The 8,251-nt window shown below is 39.1% G+C and overlaps 1 non-coding gene across 1 annotated transcript; it reads left to right on the top strand.

The window, feature by feature from the left end:
• The first annotated feature begins 5,287 nt into the window (after positions 1-5,287).
• LOC138988083 (U6 spliceosomal RNA) lies at positions 5,288-5,394 on the top strand. The gene has a single exon (XR_011464419.1). It is a non-coding gene; the product is annotated as a U6 spliceosomal RNA (small nuclear RNA).
• The last annotated feature ends 2,857 nt before the right edge of the window (positions 5,395-8,251 follow it).

Genomic DNA, 8,251 nt, shown 5'->3' with positions numbered 1-8,251 from the left:
TTATTTTATTTACATGATTTATATGTATTAAATACAGGCTGCATCAATGTATTTATATGTATTAAATACATCATTAATTGGCTATTAATTTACCCATTTCAAAAACCAGATTTGCTGAATTAAATAGTTTTATTTTTCTTATGTAAATACAACCCAAATAGCTTTTATCAGATTATCCAGTGATGGGAGAGAGATTGCCTGGTATAATCTCTTTCAACTATATTATTAATGTTTCAAGCTTGAGACTCTAGTGTTTGTTTTCTTAAGCTCCAAGTCCACATAAGCTGATGATGGGCAATGATAAGTACTTTTTGGAAACTAATGACTCATATAGTTTTATAGAACATGACAATTGATCCTTCACAGGTGACAGAGAAAGGAATTTAGCTAATGCAGAAATGTGTTTCTCTGCATCATGTATAAAGCTTCTCATTGACATTTTTTTTGTTGTTCCAAATAGGGTTTAAAAGATCATTTTACAAGTTTCATCATTTATTTATTTATACTTTAAAACTAAGTGTCTTTACTTTGAACAATTTTATTTAGGGTGGGACTGTTTCTGGGAAGTATTTGTTAAATGTAAAGTATCCAACTACATGAGTAATAAGCATGACTGCATAACCCAAGAAACTGAAGATAACAACATAATGGCACTTTGGATTTGAGTTATGTTATCCTTCTGAGGTGCTGAAAGCACTTTGTGGATAAATACTGAATTTTTAAACTTTAAGATTGACTGTAAATCAAAACAAACATATTATCTTGCTTTGAGAAATATTTTGTACTTGCTCCAAATCATCTCTCTGTACGATGGGTTTGAAGGTGGTCGGGCTTAAAGAGAAGAGGCAAGGAAGAGGTTGACTTTGGTACAAGTAATCATTACAGGTAGTCTGAATACCCCCACGCCCAAGATTGCAGAAATATAGTGAAAATAAAAGTTTAAGGGGGAGAGAATAGGCTCCCACACTAGACAATCTCTATACAATTTGACATCAGTTTATTTTTGAATACATATGTGATTCACTCTTTTATTCATTTACCAATGTTTATTGACTATGCCAAAGCCTTTGACTGTGTGAATCACAATAAACCGTGGAAAATTCTTCAAGAGATGGGAATACCAGACCACCTGACCTGCCTCTTGAGAAACCTATATGCAGGTCAGGAAGCAACAGTTAGAACTGGACTTGGAACAACAGACTGGTTCCAAATAGGAAAAGGAGTACGTCAAGGCTGTATATTGTCACCCTGCTTATTTAACTTGTATGCAGTGTACATCATGAGAAACACTGGGCTAGAAGAAGCACAAGCTGGAATCAAGATTTCTGGGAGAAATACCAATAACCTCAGATATGTAGATGACACCACCCTTATGGCAGAAAATGAAGAGGAACTAAAAAGCCTCCTGATGAAAGTGAAAGAGGAGAGTGAAAAAGTTGGCTTAAAGCTCAACATTCAGAAAACTAAGATCATGGTATCTGGTCCCATCACTTCATGGCAAATAGATGGGGAAACAGTGGAAACAGTGTCAGACTTTATTTTTTGGGGCTCCAAAATCTCTGCAGATGGTGATTGCAACCATAAAATTAAAAGACGTTTACTCCTTGGAAGGAAAGTTATGACCAACCTAGATAGCATATTGAAAAGCAGAGACATTACTTTGCCAAAAAAGGTCTGTCTAGACAAGGCTATGGTTTTTCCAGTGGTCATGTATGGATGTGAGAGTTGGACTGTGAAGAAAGCTGAGCGCCGAAGAATTGATGCTTTTGAACTGTGGTGTTGGAGAAGACTCTTGAGAGTCCCTTGGACTGCAAGGAGATCCAACCAGTCCATACTAAAGGAGATCGGTCCTGGGTGTTCATTGGAAGAACTGATGCTGAAGCTGAAACTCCAATACTTTGGCTACCTCATGCAAAGAATTGACTTATTGGAAAAGACCCTGATGCTGGGAGTGATTGGGGACAGGAGCAGAAGTGGGCGACGGAGGATGAGATGGCTGGATGGCATTGCTGAGTCTATGGACATGAGTTTGGGTGAACTCCGGGAGTTGGTAATGAAAAGGCAGGCCTGGTGTGCTGCGGTTCATGGGGTTGCAAAGAGTTGGACATGACTGAGTGACTGAACTGAAATGAACTGAATGTTTATTATTCTTTGTTGAGCAAAATGTGATTAATGAATATATATATATATATATAATATAAATAGTACCTGACTTCTAAATTTTACATTTTGGTAGTAGAGATATACAAGTCAGTATAATGTTAGACAGAATTTAGTAAGCACCGAAGGACAAGTTAAAACTATATAACAGGAAGATGGGGTTTTCCTGGTGGCTCAGCTGGTAAAAAAAAAATCTACCTGCAATGCAGGAGACCTGGGTTTGATCCCTGGGTCAGGAAGATTACCTGGAGAAGGGAATGGCTACCCACTCTAGTATTCTTGCCTGGAAAATTCCACAGACAGAGGCTACTGCATGGCGTCTCAAAGATTAAGTGACTAATACACACACACACACACACAACAGGAAGATGTAGAGGCAAGCAAACTCATGAGATCTTGCTGGAGCATAAATGAAATTTTCATTAAAAAAGTAGTACTTAAATAGTGACATGGATAACAGGTAGGATTTCTAAAGCAAACGTTTAAAGAGAAAATGACTAAATGTAACTTGGAAAATGGCAAGTAGCGGTGATTTTGGGGATACATTAATGGAGCACTAAAGAGTTTGGTTTGAGTGAACCATAAGCAATAGGAATCATAAAACAAGAAATATCTTGGGATAAAAATTTGACATTCAACTATAGCAAAAAGCCAAGGAAAAATTCTAGCTGAAAACTAGTATCATGAGAACCGTGCTTAACAGTGGTGAAGGGAGGAGATTGGGCAGAGGAATAGGTGGAAGTGAAATTCAGGTGCAACAAATTCTTTGCCAACTTGGCAGGGAGCTCTGAGGTAGGTATTGCCCTCAGAGTTGTCCCAGGTTGTATTGAAATGGCCAGGCATTTACAACTGGCTCAATCTCCAAGTGCGTGCAGCGCTGGACAAAGCAGGGAAATGTGGAGGTGAATGTTCCCCTGCAACTGGGGCAGACCCTGAGGGAGCTGTTGGTGAAAGTCATTCTTCTGGTGATGCTTCCTGTCGCAGGGTGACCAGGCCTCTTTCTAGAAGATGTGGGAAATACATCTACCTGTCTATCAGTAAATGGTCTAAATAGTTCAAAAAAAAAAAAAAGAATAGATTGTCAGACGGATGAAGGGCCAAAAGATTATTACAGGCAGCTTACAAGAGACCTCTTAAATATAAGTACACAGAAAGTTTAAAAAGAAATACAGTCACTATGGAGAATAATATGGTGAGTCCTTAAAAAACTAGGAATGAAGTGACCATATGACCTAGTAATCCCACTATTGGACATATACCCTGAGAAAACCATAATTCTAAAAGACACATGTACCCCAGTGTTCATTGCAGCACTATTAACAATAGCCAGGACAAGGAAGCAAACTTGATGTCCATTAACAGATAAATGGATAAAGAAGATGTGGTGCATATATACAATGGAATATTACCTGGCCATAAAAGAGACTACTTTGAGTCATTTGTAGTGATGTGGATGAATCTAGAGCTTGTCATACAGAGTGAAGTTAGTTAGAAAGAGAAAAACAAATATAGTATATTAATGCATATATACGGAATCTAGAAAAATGTGCTGATGGACATATTTGCAGGAAAGTAATGGAGATGCAAAGGAGAAAAGGAAAGATAAACCCATTTGAATGCAGAGTTCCAAAGAATAGCAAGGAGAGATAAGAAAGCCTTCCTCAGCGATCTATGCAAAGAATAGAGGAAAACTATAGAATGGGAAAGACTAGAGATCTCTTCAAGAAAATTAGAGATTATCAAGGGAACATCTCATGCAAAGATGGGCTCAATAAAGGACAGAAATGGTATGGACCTAACTCTGATCTGATCTGAACAGAAGCAGAAGATATTAAGAAGAGGTGGCAAGAATACACAGAAGAACTGTACAAAATAGATCTTCATGACCCAGATAATCATGATGGTGTGATCACTCACCTAGAGCCAGACATCCTGGAATGAGACGTCAAGTGGGCCTTAGGAACCATCACTATGAACAAAGCTAATGGAGGTGATGGGATTCCAGTTGCGCTACTTCAAATCCTGAAAGATGACGCTATGAAGGTGCTGCACTCAATATGCCAGTAAATTTAGAAAACTCAGCAGTGGCCACAGGACTGGAAAATATCAGTTTTCATTCCAATCCCAAAGAAAGGCAATGCCAGAGAATACTCAAACTACCGCACAATTGCACTCATCTCACACGCTGGTAAAGTAATGCTTAAAATTCTTCAAACCAGTTTTTTAAGGAATCTCCACACTGTTCTCCATAGTGGCTGTACTAGTTTGCATTCCCACCAACAGTGTAAGAGGGTTCCCTTTTCTCCACACCCTCTCCAGCATTTATTGCTTGTAGACTTTTGGATCGCAGCCATTCTGCCTTATGATCCAGCAATCCCACTGCTGGGCATACACACTGAGGAAACCAGAAGGGAAAGAGACACGTGTACCCCAATGTTCATTGCAGCACTGTTTATAATAGCCAGGACATGGAAGCAACCTAGATGTCCATCAGCAGATGAATGGATAAGAAAGCTATGGTACATATACACAATGGAGTATTACTCAGCCATTAAAAAGAATACATTTGAATCAGTTCTAATGAGGTGGATGAAACTGGAGCCTATTATACAGAGTGAAGTAAGCCAGAAAGAAAAACACCAATACAGTATACTAATGCATATATATGGAATTTAGAAAGATGGTAACAATAACCCTGTATACGAGACAGCAAAAGAGACACTGATGTATAGAACAGTCTTATGGACTCTGTGGGAGAGGGAGAGGGTGGGAAGATTTGGGAGAATGGCATTGAAACATGTATAATATCATGTATGAAACGAGTCACCAGTCCAGGTTCGATGCACGATACTGGATGCTCGGGGCTGGTGCAATGGGACGACCCAGAGGGATGGTATGGGGAGGGAGGAGGGAGGAGGGTTCAGCATGGGGAACACATGTATACCTGTGGCGGATTCATTTCGATATTTGGCAAAACCAATACAGTATTGTAAAGTTGAAAAATAAAATAAAATAAAAAATAAATAAATAAAATATAAAACCAGCTTGAACATCTAGAAGCTGTAATTAGCCTCAATTAAAATAAATAAATTTTTAAAAAATTTAGAAAAAAAAATTCTCCAAACCAGTGCTCACTTTGGCAGCACATATGCTAGAATTGGAATGATACAGAGAAGATTAGCGTGGCCCCTGAGCAAGGATGACACGCAAATTCATGAAGCGTTCCATATTTTTAAAACCTCGAATAGCCAAAACAATTTTGAGAAAGAATAGAACTGGAGGAATCAACCTGCCTGACTTGAGGTTCTACTACAAAGCCACAGTCATCAAGACAGTATGATACTGGCACAAAGACAGAAATATAGATCAATGGAACAAAACAGAAAGCCCAGAGATAAATCCATGCACCTATGGACATCTTATCTTTGACAAAGGAGGCAAGAATATATGATGGAGAAAAGACAATCTCTTTAACAAATGGTGCTGGGAAAACTGGTCAACCACTTGTAAAAGAATGAAACTAGAACACTTTCTAACACCATACACAAAAATAAACTCAAAATGGATTAAAGATCTAAACGTAAGACCAGAAACTATAAAACTCCTAGAGGAGGACATAGGCAAAACACTTTCCAACATAAATCACAGAAGGATCCTCTATGACCCACCTCCCAGAATATTGGAAATAAAAGCAAAAATAAACAAATGGGACCCAATTAAACTTAAAAGCTTCTGCACAACAAAGGAAACTATAAGCAAGGTGAAAAGACAGCCTTCAGAATGGGAAAAAATAATAGCAAACGAAGCAACTGACAAAGAATTAATCTCAAAAATATACAAGCAACACTTGCAGCTCAATTCCAGAAAAATAAATGACCCAGTCAAAAAATGGGCCAAAGAACTAAACAGACATTTCTCCAAAGAAGACATACAGATGGCTTACAAACACATGAAAAGATGCTCAGCATCACTCATTATCAGAGAAATGCAAATCAAAACCTCAGTGAGCTACCATCTCATGCCAGTCAGAATGGCTGCGATCCAAAAGTCTACAAGCAATAAATGTTGGAGAGGATGTGGAGAAAAGGGAACCCTCTTACACTGTTGGTGGGAATAAAAACTAGTACAGCCACTATGAAGAACAGTGTGGAGATTCCTTAAAAAACTGGAAATAGAACTGCCATATGACCCAGCAATCCCACTGCTGGGCATACACACTAAAGAAACCAGAATTGAAAGAGACACATGCACCCCAAAGTTCATTGCAGCACTGTTTATAATAGCCAGGACATGGAAGCAACCTAGATGTCCATCAGCAGATGAATGGATAAGAAAGCTATGGTACATATACACAATGGAGTATTACTCAGCCATTCAAAAGAATACATTTGAATCAGTTCTAATGAGGTGGATGAAACTGGAGCCTATTATACAGAGTGAAGTAAGCCAGAAAGAAAAACACCAATACAGTATACTAACGCATATATATGGAATTTAGAAAGATGATAACAATAACCCTGTATGAGAGACAGCAAAAAAGACAGATGTATAGAACAGTCTTTTGGACTCTGTTGGAGAGGGCGAGGGTGGGATGATTTGGGAGAATGGCATTGAAACATGTATAATATCATATGTGAAACTAATTGCCAGTCCCGGTTCGATGCATGATACAGGATGCTCGGGGCTGGTGCACTGGGATGACCCAGAGGGATGGTACGGGGAGGGAGATGGGAGGGGGGTTCAGGATGGGGAACACGTGTACACCTGTGGCAGATTCATGTTGATATATAGCAAAACCAATACAATATTGTAAAGTAATTAGTCTCCAATTAAAATAAATAGATTTATATTTAAAAAAATAAATAAAAAACTTGAAAAAATAAATAAATGAAATAAAATTCTCCAAACCAGGCTTCAGCAATAGGTGAACTGTGAACTTCCAGATGTACAAGCTGGTTTTAGAAAAGGCAGAGGAACCAGAGATCAAATTGCCAACATCCACTGGATCATCAAAAAAGCAAGAGAGTTTCAGAAGAACATCTATTTCTGCTTTATTGACTATGCCAAAGCCTTTGACTGTGTGGATCACAATCAATTGTGGAAAATTCTTCAAGGGATGGGAATATCAGACCACCTGACCTGCCTCTTGAGAAACCTGTATGCAGGTCAGGGAGCAACAGTTAGAACTGGACTTGGAACAACAGACTGGTTCCAAATAGGAAAAGGAGTACGTGAAGGCTGTATATTGTCACCCTGCTTATTTAACTTATATGCAGAGTACATCATGAGAATCGCTGGGCTGGAAGAAGCACAAGCTGGAATCAAAATTTCTGGGAGAAATACCAATAACCTCAGATATGCAGATGACACCACCGTTATGGCAGAAAGTGAAGAAGAACTAAAGAACCTCTTGATGAAAGTGAAAGAGGAGAGTGAAAAAGTTGGCTTAAATCTCATCATTCTGAAAACTAAGATCATGACATCTGGTCCCATCACTTCATGGCATATAGATGGGGAAACAGTGGAAACAATGTCAAACTTTATTTTTTTGGGCTCCAAAATCACTGAAGATGGTGATTGTAGCCATGAATTAAAAGATGTTTATTCCCTGGAAGGAAAGTTATGACCAACCTAGATAGCATATTCAAAAGCAGAGACATTACTTTGCCAACAAAGGTCCATCTAGTCAAGGCTATGGTTTTTCCAGTGGTCATATATGGATGTGATAGAGCACAGAAGAATTGATCCTTTTGAACTGTGTTGTTGGAGAAGACTCTTGCGAGTCCCTTGGACTGCAAGGAGATCCAACCAGTCCATCCTAAAGGAGATCAGTCCTGGGTGTTCATTGGAAGGACTGATGCTGAAGCTGAAACGCCAATACTTTGGCTACCTCATGCAAAGAATTGACTCATTAGAAAAGACTCTGATGCTGGGAGGGATTGGGGGCACGAGGAGAAGGGGATGACAGAGGATGAGATGGTTGGATGACATCACTGACTAGATGGACATGGGTTTGGGTGGACTCTGGGAACTGGTGATGGCCAGGGAGGCCTGGCATGCTGCGGTTCACAGGGTAGCAAGAGTCGGACAT

Source organism: Bos mutus, chromosome 5, assembly GCF_027580195.1.
Source record: "Bos mutus isolate GX-2022 chromosome 5, NWIPB_WYAK_1.1, whole genome shotgun sequence".
Taxonomy (NCBI): domain Eukaryota; kingdom Metazoa; phylum Chordata; class Mammalia; order Artiodactyla; family Bovidae; genus Bos; species Bos mutus.
Note: the sequence above shows the minus strand (reverse complement) of the source record. Positions and strands in the feature narration are given on the sequence as shown.